This window comes from Vicugna pacos, chromosome 23 (assembly GCF_048564905.1).
Source record: "Vicugna pacos chromosome 23, VicPac4, whole genome shotgun sequence".
In the NCBI taxonomy this organism is placed as follows: Eukaryota; Metazoa; Chordata; class Mammalia; order Artiodactyla; family Camelidae; genus Vicugna; species Vicugna pacos.
The window spans coordinates 7,113,859-7,131,369 of record NC_133009.1 but is presented as its reverse complement, the minus strand read 5'-3'; the positions used below and the strand labels follow the sequence as shown (position 1 = coordinate 7,131,369).

The following is a 17,511-nucleotide window of genomic DNA, read 5'->3' as shown; positions in this document are numbered from 1 at the left end:
CATTTAAAATTTAATATTAAAATGTGACTATATGGAAAAACCAGAAAGGAAGGACTGAAAATCCACAGGCTAACTGCCTATATCTGTTACGGTATCTATAATAAGGCACTGTAGCAGTGAGACTCCGGTAACACGTACAGCATTCTACAGGGGCCCTGTTCAGGCTGGCAGCGTCACCGTGCCCCATGCTGTCTTTCACAGAGTCTTTGCATCAACAAGCTGATAGTATTGACCACAATAAAGTCAGAGATGATCACTTCCACGTCCCTGTCTCAGGTCACAGGGAGGGGGAAAGAGTGGAAGGGGTGGGCAAGAAGCTTCTCTTAAATAAGTGACATTAATTCTGCTCTGCTTCTGTTAACAAGATTTTATTCATGAAATTTCAAGATTTTACAACAGTATAGGTGCCTGGAGGGCAGGGGCCTTGCTCACGGCTCTGTCCTGAGCCCAGAACCACGCCTCTTAGGTGCATAGTAGGTGCTCAGTGAGTATTTGTTCCATGAGTGAGTAAGTAACCACTGAACATCCTTGTACACATATTTTGTAGGAAAGATACCTAGACATGGACTTGCTGGCTAGGGGTAAAATTACTTTGTTGGTTGTCACCAAATTGCCCTCCGAAAGATCTGAACGCCAATCTTAGAAAGGAATGCCCCCTGCCCTGCCCCTGCCGCTGCCCTTCTCACGCTGGGAATTAAGCATCTTTCTCTCCTTTGCCGGTGGGAGGTGGGAGGTGGGAGGCGGGGGCTGTTGTCCGGCTTTATCCTTTAGAGAGGTTGCACAGACCTTCCCGCGTCCCTCACGCTCGACGGGCCTGCTAGAGAGGACTCGTGCAAGGCCTACAGGCAGGACAAGCTGTCGCACGAGGCGCCCCACTTCCACAGGGACAAGGAGCATGTCTTCATGGAGGGCTCTCCCTCCCCGACGCCGGCTTCTGGGGGCCCATCTCCTCCCACGCCACCCTGCTGGGCTTCTCCAACGCGGAGGGCTGGCCAGGACGGAGAGGGAGAAGAGAGGCCTCCATTCCTGGGGGAGACGGGCACCGCTGGCATGGAAGGTCCCGGACTTCCCGACCACCCGGCTGGCGCCGCTCTAGAAACTTACAGCAGGGCGGGCGTGTGCAGCTTAGCAGGAGAGCGCATGCTTAGCACGCAGGAGGTCCTGGGTTCAATCTCCAGGACCTCCATTAAAAAAAGAATTTAAAAAGCCCAAAAAACTAAGGAGCAAACAGCTTGCTCAAGACCACGGTGGGCCTTGCCTCCCCCGGGCTCCACACCCCGCGGCCGGTGCTCTTTCCCCTGGTCTCCCCCTGCAGGACTGCAGGACTTCCCCGAGTCTCCCATCTTCACTGACACTGTGGTGTTCCGAGTGGCACCCTGGATCACGACACCCAGCACCCTGCCACCCCTGGAGGTGTACATGTGCCAGTGAGTCTGGGGGGCACTGGGTGTCCTTCTGACCCTGGTGGCCCCTCTGGTCCCCACCCCTGGCTCTGTCCTGAGCCACTCATCCCAGCCTTGTCTGCAGGTGAAGAACAAGTTTTGTGGACGCAGTGGCAGAGCTGGCCAGGAGGGCCGGCTGCAAGCTGATCACCTGCCCGCAGGCTGACAGCCGCAATGACCGCTGGATCCAGGTCCTGCGGCCACCAGGCAGAACCTCGCGGGACACTGTCCTGGACAGAGAGGCTGCCCTATCCCAACGCGGGTGCTGCTGGGAATATCCAGGAGGACTGGGGCTGTGATCACCCTCCCCAGGGTCCTGCTCTTTCTAACTCTAGACTAGAGCCCTCCCCCTCTCTCCACAGCCATCTGGAGAGCCAGGCACACTGCCATTGGATTCAGCATCCATTCACAAATGAGGTCTGGGCTAGGCCCTGGGCGGGGCCTGAAGGAGATGGCAGAGGTGGGCGGGGATACACGCTTCCTGCCCTCAACAGCCTGGACTGGTGGTTCTCAACGGAAGGTGATTTTGCCCCCCAGGAGACATTTGGCCATATCTGGAGACATGTCTGGTTGTTCCACTGGGTGATGTTGCCACTGGCTTCTGGTGGGTGGAGGCAGGGATGCTGCTAAACACCCTGCAATGCACGGGTCAGCCCCCACAACACAGAGCCTTCTGGCCCCAGATGCCAACTGTGCTGAGGCTCAGGAGCCCATTCACGTAGTGAATGATGGTAAGAGCCCCCGCTCCAACTACCTAAGAGGTAGCAGGGTTCCGGCAAAGTGCCAGCAGGGTTTGGAGGAGGGTGGCATCACCTCTGTCTGGGGGAATCAGGGAAGTCTGCCTGGAGGGGTCATTTGAGCTGGACCAAATTTAGTGAATGGATAATGACTTGTGTCATTTATCGAGCGCTTGCTACAGGTCATGGGTAGCATCGTTTCAACTTCCTGACAACCCCCCCTTAATACCCCTGTACAGAAGTTGTTCTCAGTGGGGCAAATGTCTGGGGCTACAGAGGTGATAAGGGCCGGGCTGGGACTCCATGCATGGTGGTCCTGGCAGAGGACAGAGTGTGTGCAAAAGCCCGGAGGTGGGAGGCAGGCAAAGGATGTGTTCTCTTTGGCCACGGCCAAGTTTCTGTGAAGGGTGAGAGTTGAGGTGGGAGAACTCCAATGCCAAGCTAAGAAGCTGTTTCAGCTGCAGGTTCATCTGATGAGGTGGTTCAGGGCAGGACTCTGGAGCTAGACCAGCTGGGTTTAGAGCCTGACTATGCCACGGGTCAGCTGTGTGCCCTTGGACAAATAACTAGACCACTCTGTTCCTCACTGTCTTCATCTGTAATACAGGTAGGCACGGTGCCTCCACAGGGGTGTGTCATGAGGACTGATGGAATTAATATTTGTAAAGGAGCAGGAACAGGTGCAAAACAGTGAGCTTCTTGTTGGCAACCGAGTTCATCAGCGCTGGGTCATCTTTGCCTCCAGAACCTGAGGGCTCAGGATTGAGCTGGGTGTGTTTACATGTTTGAAAAGGAGGCAGATCTGTACCTCCTCAGGCCCTTCAGTCCCGTCCAGCTGTCAAGCCCTCATGACCTCGTGGGGAGGCCAGATGTGCTGGCTGGTGCGCAGAAGCCTGTGTGTGTGACTCAGGGCACACGGAACTATCGAACCACACTGCATTCACCCCGTCCTGGTCCTAGCACAGGCACAGGCCCAAGGCCAAGTTCTTATTCATTCCTGATCTGTCTTGCTGTGTGACCCTGGGCAAGTGGGCCCCCTCTCTGAGCCCCCAGCCCCTCCTCCAACCAGCAGGTATCATGGCCCCTGCTGTCCTCACCCTGCAAGGGCAGAGCAGGCCTGAGGCAGAGGACTCCCAAGAAACGTCTCCCTCAAATTGCTGAGTGCCAGGCAAGAGGGAAAGCAGTCGACTGTCCACATCTGAGTGTCCCTCGTGTTTGCAGGATGGGATGGATCTGGGTTACCTTCAGGCACCGCATAAGACTATCCCTGTGGTCTCTGACTCCGCCAGGAATGGAAAACTGCAGGGTTTCCCTTGCAAAAGAATCCTGGTGAGTGGTCCTGGCCACAGCCTAGCCCTGAGGGCTGAGGGACATTACCATGATGGCCAGTCTGGGAACTGTTTTCTTTAGGGACAGGAGTAGAGTTGTCAGGTAAAATACAGGAGATGGCCAGTTCAATTTGAATTTCAGCTAAGCAATGAGTAACTTTTTAGGAAAAGTATGTCCCATACATTGAATGGGATGTACTTATGCTAAAAATATACTTGTTGTTTATCTGAAATTCAAATTGAACTGGGCATCTCCTGTATCTTTGTTTACTAAATCTGGCAGCCTTAGCCGGGAAGGTGGGACAGTATAGCTGTTTACAACCGAGGCTTTGGAGTCGGAACGGTGTGGCTCTGTCACTCACATGCTGTGTGATCTTGCACGAGTAACTTCCCCTCTCTGAGCCTCAGTTTCCTTTCTCATCAGTCATAATGACACATTAGCCTGGCCTCCCAGGTGTTTGTGAGGCTTCTCCATGCCTACACAGAAGAAGCATATAGCACAGTTCGCTGTTGTTATTATCGGTAATAAAATAAAGAGGGTGACTTAATTGACTCCCCCCGCCCCGAGGAAAGAGGGAGATGCCCTTGGTGCTGCAGAGAGCGGACGGCCTCTCTAAGCCCTCAATGGGTCACGGAGTGGGAGGAGGTCTCCCCCGGCTCTGGCTTTCAATATTGTCTAAATTCCTGCTAAGACATGGCCTTGGGGAGTTGTCTCCTTTTCCAGAGTTGAAAAACTGAGGCTCCAAGGGCCATCAGCAGCCTGTTGGTCCCCAAGAACAGGCCACTGTCGAGCGGCCAGATACCCACGCTTGGGCTGAACTTGGCAGGAAGGCCGTGCAGAGGGTAAGGGGGGGGGGCGTGGCCCCGGGCTCCTTGTCTAATGGGCATGTAGGAGCAGCCAGGGCCCCCTCGGCTGTTTCCCAGTGACAATGGGGAACCACATGCGGGCTGTGTATTTCCCAACTTTGGCAAGCTTGCATCTCTGAGCATGCGTGAAATATCAGCTAGGTCAGAGCCCCATCTCTGACTCAATGTTTCCATCTGAAGAATGGGTGGCCACTCCCACCCCCATCTTTAAGAAGCTCAGAGCCCAGCAAGTTAGTTCAAGCTCTCCCTGGTGAGCCCTTCCCACCCCTCAGCCTGACTCGGTTTCCCCTACCAGGGTCCAGATTTCGGCTACATCACTCTGGAGCCACGGGACAACTCTGTGAATTAGTTGCCTGGACTCTCTTTGGGAACCTGGAGGTCAGTCCCCCGGAGGTGGCCAATGGGGAGTGCCCCCTGGGGAGGACCCTCACTGGGGGCAACCTGTCTGGGTGAGAGAGGAGCAAGGAGAGGTGTTCCTGGGGTGGAGGTTGAAGGTGGCCGTGGGAGGGGCCATTCTACTGCTGGAAGAGAACCAGAAAGGAGTGGCCAAGCTGTAGTCCTGGATGTGGTGGTGACGGGAGGAGTGAGCTGTTCTCCAGACACTGTCCACACATACCTCGCGGAGTCTGAGAAGACCAGAGCGAGCACAGACCTGAGACATCACTCATTCCAATCCTTTCATTTTACAAGTGGGCCCAGAGACAGTAAGTGACCTGATAAAGGTCATAAAGGATGCAAAGTTATGACTAGATGTAGGTCTTTCGATTCAGAAAATAAATAGATGTTACTATTGATAAATAGTTATAGAAGAAAAAGCTTTTAAGTCTCAGCAGTCCTGGGAGAAACTGCATTCAAATCAATGCTTGTTCACACTATGATGTAAATGACTAACATCAGCTCTTTTCCTGAGAGCAGAAGGGAGGCAGAAGACATGAAAAGTGAAATGGCAGGAACACAAAGAGAGTAAGTCACAGACGATGTCTTGTTCAACATGAGGCACAGGGGTACTGATGGGGAAGGAAAGGAGTTACACGTTAATGATTATTTGCCATGGAACAGACCAGAACACAGAGTCAATCAAATTCAGCAAAGCAGTTAAAACACACTTGTGATCCAGTAACAGGTGAATCAGGAAGTTTTGGAGGGGGCTAACTGGTCACAAACACGTGATCTCACAGAAAGGGGATGTAAGGGTCATGCCTTCAGATACCTTTTCAGAGGGTGAAAGAATGGGGTTTAAATTCATGAACATAAAATGCCAGGGCTGTGAGACAAGGTCGCCCTCTCTCCCCACTGAGGTGCAGGAAGGTGAAGCTGCAGCCAGAGATGTAAGCTAAACTCAAGGAAGAATTGCCCAGCCATTGACCGAATATGGAGTGAGAAGCGTCTTGGAAAGTGTGAGGATGGGGTCTGAGGGTACTTCTGAGGACTTGCCTGGATGGCGAGACCTGGGGGCATCACTGGCCTGGTGTGACTGACCTGTCTGTCCTGTGTCTGCCTCGTTGAGAACTCACCTTGAATGTAATTTAAAAGCAATATATATATAATTATCTTTTCTGATTACAAAAGTGATGCATGTTTTTTGGCAGATATTGCAGAAATCTTAGACTCTTGTCATTCCATTTCTGCACAGATTTTTTTAGTTAAGCAACTGTTTTTTTAACCCCTGGGGCCCCAGGTCAAGGGGTCGCAGGGCCATCCAGGTGGTTGGGGACTTCCCCAAGAAGGTGCAGCCCCCTGTGGAGCTCTTTGTGGACTGGTTGACTGTGGGCCACGTGGATGAGTTTCTGAGCTTTGTCCCTGTCCCAGATGGGATGGTAAGGACTTGGGGGACTTCTCTGGGTTGGGGGATGAGTTTCAGGGAGCCGTGCTAAGACTGCTCTCCCCACACAGGGCTTCTGGATGCTCCTGGCCAGCCCTAGCACCTGTTTCAAGCTCATCCAGGAAAAGCAGAAATGGGGCCATGGCAGGGCCCTCCTGTTCCAAGGGGTTGTGTGGGTACCAGTACTGTGTCCCTCATCCCATCTTTCCCTCCTCCCTCACCTAGATCAGTGCACATCATGGCTTGAGAAAGGAAAGGCATATTTTAAGGCAGGGCTGTCCCCCAGATTTGAGATCCTTTGCTCAACCAGACACAACCATCCGGAGCTGGGGCAGAGCTGTGGGGAGAGCCTTGGTAGCTCATGGGCTTGGGGTGGGCGTGGACAGAGTGGAGACATGGCCAGCTTCACGGGCACATGACCAGCGCAGTCAGACAGAGCCCATTGCTCAGAAGGGCCCAGCACTTGGGGTTTAATATTTTGCCCTCGCTGTCTCTGAAATCTTAATAATTTGTGTCGTGTGAATGCAATCCGATTGATCAACGGTGCATCTGTTAGGGGCTTGGAACCTGGGCTCATGAACAGTCCTACCCTGGACCAAACCTACCACCCAGAGAAAAGCTTCTGCAGAACTTAGAAGCTCCCAAATGTAACTTCCCACAACCCCTTGCTCTCCATCCACTACCATCATCCCAGACCCCACTGCTCCCACAGGGACCATGAATAGATTCCTTGGAGCCCAGACCAAACCTGAAAGATCCTCAAATCCAAATTCCATGTATCAGGCGGGGGAAAAGCCATCTTCACCCCAGGGAAACAGGGCCCAACACTGCCGCGGGATCTCGCGCACTTTTAATCCAAAAGAAACTGAGGAGGAAAAGGGAGAGGAGGCCAGTCTTGGGATCGCAGGGCAGGGAAAGAGGACCGGGGCCTGGGCTCCAGCCCCGCTCGGAGACCAGTCCTAGCCCCAAACTCTGCCCCAGATGTGGGTCCCCAGACCCTCTCTGCGGGACCCAGCTGGCCCTGGGAGAGAGATGGAAGCAGTGGGCTGAAGGGAGAAGGGAGAGATCTGGAGGGAGAAGCGGGGAGGGGAGTGGCAGAGACAGAGGAAAAACGCTTTATTCCAGGGGCTGCCAGCCCCGCCTCCACGCCCCTCTAACCCCTCAAGGCACGCAGCTCGGATTTCACCTAGGGGAGCCCTCCCACCAAGGCCCCTGCGGAACCCCTGCCCGCAGCACGCCCTTTGCCCCTGTACCGAGCTGGGCTTGGTGTGGCTCTGGGGACCGAGCGCTTGCAGGCCTTGTCGCCAATGCCCAGAATTACCTTAGGGAGAGCATGTTCCCCTTTCAGACTGGGAAACTGAGGCAGGCAGGGTCTTGGCCTCACTTGCAGGGCCCTGGGAGTGGGGGAGGGGATGTGCAGGAGGTAGATGGTCAGAGCCCCAGCTGGGAGCAGACTGCCTGAGTGTTGGTGCCTAGTCTCGACCCCTCCTGGGTAAACTGCTCCCCACCCTGGGGGGCCCACCAAGGACTCACAGTAGGCCCCTGGGGGTGGGACAGCTGTGCTTGGTTCCAGGACCCAGCTTGCTAGGTAGGTAGGGGTGTTACCAAGTCCAAACTCCTTACTGCACAGCAGGCCAATAAATCGGAAGACTAGGTATTAAGACAAGGAATAGCAACTTTATTTGGAAAGCCCGCAGACCAAAAAGGTGGCAGTCTAATGTCCTGAAAAACCATCTCCCCCAAGTCAGAATTCAGGCCACTTTTACACTAAAAAGGGGACGGAGTAAGCTTGTTTGCTGCAAAGCAGGAATTCCTTCTTGGAATCTTTTGTTCTTGCAGCTGTGCATGTGGGTCAGATCATGGTGCTCCTGCAAAACCTCCAACAAAGGTTACTGTCTATTTTGCAACTTGTTATCTTTATGTGAGCCCAGAGCTAACAAGACAAGCCTAGAAAACAGAGCACAGTGGTTTTATTAAAGGTAAAGGAACAGCCCTAATACAGAGTCAAATTTGTTCTTTTCTATTACATTTCTTTTATTATTTATATTTTTAATAAAATAATAATATGCTAGCCCTCATCCCTGCCCAGAGCTGGTGGAAAACCAATTGGGTTTTCAATGAATTATTTTCCAAGGAGTAGAAGTGAGTTATAAACAGAACACATCTTCAGGGCAAAGCAGGTGGAGTGGATTTCCAGCAGGCCACACAGCTAGGAAGGGTTTTCAACAGAGGTGCCCAGAGGCTGAGAGAGGCCCCAGGACCCCACAAAAAGCCGCCCAAAGTGGCTTCTCCACGCGCTGCTCTACATCCTAGAGGAGAAGCTCCATAGGATCCAGGTTCAAGTTCAGCAGCAGCTGGAAAAAAAAAAAAGAGAGAATGAGATTCTTTACCTAAAATACTTCGTAGCTAAATATAAATGGGTTTTTTTAAAAAACTGAGACCTTTCTAAGCTTTAAGAAGAATAAAAAGTATCTATATACGACTATAACATAAAATACAAGATGATGATTCTAGACTTTGCCCATGGCTGTACACTGAATTAACTGCACATGTGGCCGAGCGTCAGAGCTCCTGGTTTTCTCATTCTTTATTCATTGACTCACCAACCATATGCTAAGGTACTGTGACAAGCACTGGAATCGCCAGATGAAGATAACGTGGTCCACCCTGAAGAATCATATACCATCAACTGGAAAAATAGGCAATTTCCATACAGAGTCATAAACACCATGACAGGTATAAAAGAGGGCACAGCTGGGACACTCAGAAGGGACGTCCAGCTTTGTGTCAATACTGCCCCCTTTCAGTGGCGGTGATGTGTAAGCAGACACCTGAAGGAGGAGAAAGTGTGGGAGGGAGAGGGAAGAAGCAAACACAAAGACCCGAGGCAGATAAGCACACGTGTGGAGCTGGCAGCAGTGCAGCTGGGCCAGACGCGGGAGCAGAGGGGCAGAGCAGGGGAGTAAAGACATGGCTGAATACTATGGCAAGAAACAAACTGATGTGTTTTTTACTCCATGCTAAGGAATTTGTAATTTTTCCCGAGAGCAAAAGATTAACCAGTTACACAGTCAATGAGAGGAAATGTAATTGTCACCCAGTAGGTGGCAGCTACATGGACTGTGATTGCTTGAGTCTGTGTTTTTGGCCTCAGTCGCTACCAGAAACACGAGAAGCTGATGACCTCCAGGTTCTCTGAGAAGTGTCAGTGTGCAGGGTGACAGTCCCACAGGGCTAGCAGGAGGAGAGGGAGGGTACAGCCAGGAATAAACAGAGAACATAGACTCTTTGTGATTTTTTTTAACGCTATGGATCATAATGAATAAATGAGGAGTAAGTGTATTTTTCATTATGACTGGTTATGCTTACACACTTTTCATTAGCTATGGACAAAAAAAAATTTAATGTAGCATATCTGTTATTCAAACAATGGAAAGAGATGTCATTTACTACTTACACTGTATTTCAGAAATCAATGTCTGAATTTAATTCATAAATTTTTGCAACATACCATCTTCTGGTTCTCTAGTTATTATTTTTTACCAACTCCTGCTGCATCTGAAATAAGTCAAATATTATTTATAATGTGTTAATGAAATAAGACATATTATCATGGGAATGACAGCTAGCTTATAAAATGTGGCCTTAAACAATACTTTTAGAGACTAGACACAACGTAGGGATTACTTACATAGAAAAAAGTCACATGAATGAAATAAAATAAATTCCTACGTATTTTGATTTGAGGTAACAGAGAACATATATATGTAATGCTATTTAGATTCATCTGAAGAAAAGTACAATAAATATTGGCCTATTGAATACACATAATTTCAGAAGCTGATATTTGATCTTATTGGTACAAAAAAGTTTAAACAATTCAAGTTATATTTTACACTGAATGCATTACTTTGCAATTCTTAGAAAAACTGCCCTTTATAGAAGTTTAATCAGAGTTTTTACTTTAATGAATTTTTCCTTAAAATAAGCTTTCTATTCTTGTACTTTTACAAAACCAAAATATTAACGTCTGTTCTATGCTAATTTTTTAAGCACAGAATCTTCAATACATAAAATGAAGAAAATGGTTCTGTTGTAATGTCATGTGAAAACTCTACTGGCAAAACGTTAATGAAATGTATTTTGTTCTCTGTATATGACTAAAACATTTATTTCAGAAAAGCTCCTTGAAGAAAGGAAAAAGAGAGGCTAGTGCCAGTTTTCAAATTTGGTTTTGGATTCACGACTTTCTAGAGCTAGGAACATGGAAAACAATATATCATTGTTCAACTGTAACTCTGTTTTCATTCTAGAAAGTAGGGCCATCTTTTGGAAACATTTGACTAATTACACTTACCTACTTAATTATGAAATGTGTGGGAACATTTCAAACTTTATTCCAAGTGTCCCCACCTAAAGTGTTCTTTTAAAAAATCTTTCTTATAAAAGGTACCCTCTCACTAAACAGGGTCTGAAATAGTACACTGAACATAACAAACACTGTGGTGATAACAACAGTCTAAGAGCCGAGACCTCTGTAAATTTTAGGTGCAAAGGCAAATGTTTTGGCTAACATTTCGCACTATTTTCAGAGACTGTTTTCCCTAACACTTTGCTGACAGCAGCATTACAGAGAGGCCTTGTACAATGAATAACGTGACAACAGCACTAGACAGGTCTTGTGAAATTAATAACTCCTAACAGATGAAGGGAGAAGGCTTTGTTGAAATAATTTTATATTACCATTAATAAACACTATGCAAAATGCAGATCGCATTTTTACATGCGTTGAATGTAAGATCACTACACTCCCCCCAGAAAGCTCTTTCCCTAAACGTGCACTCGTGCCCTTTATGTCTATTTCTGTCTAGGTAGGCGCTGTGCCGGGTGGTGGAAGGAGCTCAAGTCCTACATTCTCTATAGGAGAACACACGGGCAATTTCATTTAAACTTTTCTATGTGACGGAAACATAGAAAGGTGATGAAATTACACACAGGAAGACAATGTACTAGCAAGTTTTAATTCTAAAGATTTTTAACTAAGAGGCTTCTCTCCTAACTGGCAGGTTTACAGACTGCGTCCCATAGAAGCAGGAGGACCCACTGGGGACACTGCCGGACCGAGGGACGGAAGCCTCACAGTCAGAGTCTCCGTCGTCCCTTTACCTCAACAGCTCTACTTGTCTCTTTTACATAATACAGTTTCATTAGATTTTTTAAAAAAGGTTCTTTTCTTTGAGAAAAAAATTTAAGGTATGAAAGTCATTGATTTGGTCAAAGTCTCTAATTTTACAGGCGAGCTCACACAGCCTGGCGGGACCACAGCCCGCCTGCGGTCACAAAGCACAGGGGTCCGGGCCGGCCACTTCCTCGTGTTAAGGAAAACATAAATATTTATAATTCAGAGAAAATGAATATGTAAAACTCTGTCTTGTAGCTCAATCATGTTTGAGGCATGAGACACAGAATAGTACTTTTTGAACCCAATTACACAATTACACAAATTTTAAAGGCATGGACAAGAATAAAGGACGCAAAGTCAGCATCAGGACTCCTGTTAGTAGCAGTCAGTACACTCAGTTGATAAAGTACAAATTTTTTAACCCACAGGACAGGGAACTTGAATGAGAAAATGTTTAGTTAAATCAAGAAAGCTGAAATTGAGGAGATTCTTCCTTAAAAGAATATTCGTTTCCTTCAAATGAAACTCGGTTTATAAAAATCAGTCAACAAATGAATTTAAGTTATTTTATGGGTTACTTACGGCAAAACTTAAAACAAAACAGGTTTCTTTTTACCCTCTAGCATACCTCTATCCAATGTCTCACCATTAGTTGGTACGTACAAAAATCAAGAGCTAAATCTCAATTCTAATTCAAATTCAGTCAGAATTTACAGGAGAACTTCATTTCCTTGGCCTCACGCTTCCACGTGAGGACTTCCACTCCCTCTGCCCTCCCCTTGAGGGCAGGAGGGTTTACCTACTGGGTGAATCTGGGAGAGGGAACTAATAAGAAGTGCTTGCCTGGTTCTGAACCTCCTCCTTGAAAAGCTGGGTCTGCCCTCAGCCCAGTGAAGCTGGGTCTGCCCCCAGGTCTGCAGTTGGCAGGGGCCCCGGGCGGTGGTCAGGCACCTGCTCCCTCCCCTCAGCCTGCCTGGGGAAGCACCTGCCTCACTGGGATGAAGGATTCGGACCCCCGCTGTGGCTGCCCATCTAAAGCACGTTCTCCCATTTGTTCTCCCATTTGTTAGGATGTGTTAGGAATAAAGCCACTTAGCTGATCTCCACCTGCCTGAATCCTACGTCCTGAACTCTGGAAGGGAAAAGAAGTGTCATTTGCCACCTTCCCCACCACAGCTCCAACAAGGAAGACGTTCAGACCACACCTGGAGAAACGTGCCTTTCTTCCCTGACCTTGCAATTAGTGCACGTTGTTCAAAACAACCCCCACTTTAAAGCAGGGAAAAGTTGAAAGGAACATTTTAGAAAGAGAAATATAGTGAAGCCAGTGATAATACAAAGCACAACAAATACAAATGTATGTTCATTCATTCAACCATAATGGATTACCATTAAATTATATTTGAGGTCACAGTGGGGGAGGGTGTAGCTCAGGGGCAGAGCACGCACACTAGCATGCATGAGGTCCTGGGTTCAACTCCCAGTACCTCTGTTAGGAAAAAGAAAAAAAAGAGATCACAGGCTGGAAAATAACGTTGCACTGAGATCAATCGGATAAAAATGTACTTGCCGCACACGTTCGTTTTCAAAGTTAGCATATTTTCAGATTATTGATACTTTTAAGTTAAAATTTGGTATCATTCTTATTTTAAATGTTCTCAAAATAAATACAACTATGAAAATATAATAAAATCAAGTCATTTAAACCACTTCAATTCATTATCCAATTGTAAATAAGTTAATATATGAAGGAAATTACATTTGCCAGTTTGTAGATATTAAATACATGTGCTTTGCTGCAGAGGAAAGAAATGAGTAAGAATTTCTCAATCAAGGAGCTGAAAAATTAAGTACAGAGAAAAAAGTGAATGAAGGAAAAAGATCTGGAAGAAGTTGAGCAACTACCTTTCCCTTTCAACAGGGAAAAGGCCTCCTCGTTTGTCCACGCAGGCAAAAGGGAGTGAGGGCAGGGGGGCGCCGCAGAGCACAGGACTGACACCATCAACTAGGTTCCTGCCCTGCCTCTGCCTTATGAGGAATGAGCTCAACTGTTGTGACAGTTTGATTAGAGTTAACATCCAGGTGGACAGGCACTGCCCTGGGGGCCTCCTTTTAAAAGAAACATGACAATACTCTGTTGAGACACAACGCTGTGTCATGCAAAAAGTTAGTCTTAGGAGTATTAACTGCTTTAGCTTTGGTGCACGTGTACAATCCCTTTAGAAAGAGAGTTGCTAAACCGAATGGACATTTGAGAAGTTCAAAAATTACTTAAATAAGTAACAAGACATAAGCTCAACTTACCTTCCATTCCTCCATTCAGAAAACAGACACAGAGCATCTATTAGATACCAAGAATTGCAAGACATTAATACGTTAAGCTATAAATGTTAGTTCTATTTTGGATGAGATAACATTTTTAATCTGTTTTAAATCCCCAAAATATATATTAAATCCAAGGAATATTAATAATAATATTGATGAAACAGTGTTAGAGATGTGGAATTTTCCCCAGAGACTAATTTACCTGAGTCAGGGGACGACTCAAGCTCCCCAGCTACACCGCCCGGCCCAGCTGCTCTTCTTTTCTTCTTAACTGCCCCCAGGTTCTCTCATGTGACTTAGCATTTCTCCTCTTCTCCTCTCATTTTAGCTGAACCTGCAGTGAAACATGCTTATTTTAAAATGTGTTTTGTTAGAAAGTGAAAAATCCAGGCAGGACAGCCAGCAGTTTCACAGGAAACCTGAGAACCTACCAAAGGGCCACCAGGACTAGTAAACAAGTTCAGTAAGGCTGCAGGGCACAGGGTCAGCACACAAGACGCCTGGATTTCTACAGTCAGAACGAACAGTCAGAAATTAAAATGTAAAATATATTATTTAAAAAATATAAATAAAATATATTACAACTGCATTGAAAAATAAGAAATATGGGTAAACTCATAAAAGATGGAAAGATCCGTACACTAAAAACTCTCAACTGTTACTGAGAAAATCAAGGACAACCTATACAAATGGAGAAATAAATTTTGTTCAGGCGTTGAAAATTCAATATTGTTAAGAAGTCAATTCTCCCCAAATTAATCTATAGATTCAACATAATCCACATCTAATTTCCAGAAGACTAGCAGACTTTTTTGTTTTTAACTAAATTGACAAGCTGATTCTAAAATTCATGTGGAAAGAAGGGCAATGAAATGAAACAAGATGAAGCCAGAGGACTGTGGCCTTTAACCATGCAGCGATGAGAAACACGAGCTGGATTTTAAGCAAGGGGGTAACATGATGAGATCTGAATTTTTAAGAATACGTGATAATCATGGTTGCAGGGCAGACCCAGGTTCCAGGAGGTGGAACGGATGAGAAGCAAGTTCTGAGGTGGTTTCAGCGTTCTAGGAGGGAAATCAGGATGACCTGCCCTTGGGTGAGGGCACAGGAGAGAAGCAGAGTCAACAAGAAGCACCGTGAGCGGCAGCGATCACAGCCCTCTGGCTGGGAGTGCACAACACATCTGGTTCTGTTTCGGTACAAAGCGTGTTTCTGAGATGAAGCGCACCATCACATCCGTGCTCTGTGGGGCAGCGCTAGGTGTGCATCCTATAGTCATTTTTTAACACACTTCTTTGCCTGTCACTTAACACACCTGTAATTAAAGTCATTAAAATGGATTGAGTCTATAAAGCAAATTTACATTTTTTGGTAATTTAATTTAATTTATCTTATTTTCAGGGGGAGGTAATTGGTTTATTGATTAACTTTTTTTAAGTAGAGGTACTAGGCGTTGAACAACCCAGGACCTTGAGCGTGCTGAGCACGCGCTGTACCACTGGGCTCTACCCTCTGCACTTCTTGGTAATTTTAAAATGTACAAACAACAAAAAACCCATCAGTAAATATTTATAAAAGGTCAGCGTCTATTCCTCAAACCTCAATCCCACTTCCCAGAAGTAACTATTGTTAACAATTCCACGACTACCCTTCTATGTATTCAAATACATGTTCTTTCTGTTAAAATGGAACGTAACTTTTTGCAATTGTCTTCCTCCATTTAACAATATATTGTGGACATTTCTCAGAACAGGTTGGACAGTGCATTCAGGTTAATGGCTGTTTACAGTTTTCTAATTTATCAGAGTATGGTAATTTATTCAACTACCTCCCTACTACAGGCACTAGCTGTTTCCTGGTTTTATTGCTAAAAATAACACTGCAGTTAAAATTCTTGTACATGTTATCCTTCACCACATGAGGACTAAATTCCTGAAAGTCACACTGTGAGACCTGAATTGTTTAACGCTAATAAATTTTCCTCTGAATGGTTGTTACCAAGAATTTATACATCCACCAATGAATATAAGTGTCCTTTTTTCCACACCCTTTGCAACAGTGAACGTAAATAAAAATCTTTTTAATTTGTACAAAATCTGATGGGCAGAACATAGCATCATGCTTCAATTTGTATTTCAGATTAGAAGTGAGCAAAATTTTGGAAAACATTTTTATTTTTATTGACTATTTTTATTTCTTTAGTATATTGACCACTCATGACTTTTCATATTTCTCCATTAGCAATTATAGAATATGGATGATATACATATTTCAGTGACATATTTTAAACAGTTATTTTAATGTCTTTGTCTTTTAATTAAGTGATACAGTAATTTGTAGAGTTCATGAAAACCACATCTTTTTTTAATAAACAGTGCCTTTACTATTTGGTTTGAAACAGAAGAAACCTCAGCTTTGAATCTTTAGTGTTTTCTGCAATGTGCTTTGATTAGAAACTGTCTCATCTCAAACCAGGACTTTAAAGGCACTTTACTGACTTCACCTAATACTCTTGTTTCCAGTTCTTTATGCATTTGGAACACATTTAAGGTGTAAGAGAAGAATCTCATTCCCTTCTTCTTATGCCCAAGTTTAAAATAAACTTCTTGATTTTCCTAACAATGTTTCGAGTATTGATTGGAGTTGCACTGAATTAATAAATCTGGGTGCAAACTGATAATGTTGTAACACCAAGTCCTTCCAAAAAGGGTGATGGTATTCTCTCGCTTGATTTTACTCCGCTCTGCTTTTATTTCTGTCAGTCAGATTTCATATACATACACATACCCATCTGTGTACATGTGCTATGTTGCCTATTTCTTGTTAGGACACAGGATTGAACGGATTTTGAACAAACTGTAAATAAAACCTATTGTTAGAATATAAGAAAGTAATTGGTTTTTATGCATTTATCTTCCATGGTACCAGGGCATCCTTTCAGTTGATTTTCTGGTAAACAATCTTATCGCCTAATTATAATTTTGTCCCTTCCTTTAACTTATACAAAACTCCTCTCTTTTTCTCTTTAATCACATTTTTCAGGACCTCCAAATTACTGAATAAAAACAGGATACTAGATATCCTGTTTCTCATATTAATGAGAACTAATAGGTATTCTTAAGTTGTAAAGTATCCACTGGAGCTAAGAGTTTTTAGGAAGTGGAACATTGAGACACATCACATGCCTTTTTAACATACACTGAAATAATCATCCTGTCCTCTAATCAATTAACATGATAAATTAATATACTTCCTAATGGTAAATCACTCTTGTATTCCTTAACCATATTTTTTAGCATATTTCTATACTTGTTTTTTCAGATTTTACTTAGGATTCCTGTATCTGTATCATGTGAAACTGATCATTTTCTTTTTTTGTACTAATATTTTAGTGTCAGTAATCTCATGGAGTGAATAGGGCAGCTTATTCTATCTTTCTCTAAAGTTTTAAATAACAGGAAAACTTCTGACCTTGGAAAAGAGAATGCAGCCCTAAAACCATCTGAGTCTCATGCCTCTAGGGCAAAGGAATTATATTTCAAAATTCATCTTTATTGTCTTTTCTTGGGTCAGCTTTACTAATAATTTATAAGTCAAATAATTATATGTTTCAATATATTTTTATTTATAATATAAAATTATATACATCATCTTGTAATTTCAAAACAATCATTAGCTCTTGACAGTTCCCACTTTTCACTTTTTTCTCTTTCTTATTGTATTATAGTCAGTTTACACTCCTCACTTTTAACATTGTATTTTCTCATTGCTTCATAATCAGATAGTTACTTTCTTCTATTTTCTT

The 17,511-nt window shown here is 45.1% G+C and overlaps 1 protein-coding gene across 1 annotated transcript in view; it reads right to left on the bottom strand.

Annotated features, from left to right (window-relative positions):
• Positions 1 to 8,144: 8,144 nt before the first annotated feature.
• LOC116278332 (uncharacterized) overlaps positions 8,145 to 17,511 on the bottom strand; it is a 75,378-nt gene continuing 66,011 nt past the window's right edge. The window contains exons 15-18 of the mRNA XM_072948408.1: positions 14,135 to 14,211; positions 13,906 to 14,037; positions 13,683 to 13,719; positions 8,145 to 9,754 (exon numbers count right to left, since the gene is read on the bottom strand). The gene's annotated coding sequence lies outside the window, so the exon portion shown is untranslated. The remainder of the gene's footprint in view (positions 9,755 to 13,682; positions 13,720 to 13,905; positions 14,038 to 14,134; positions 14,212 to 17,511) is intronic.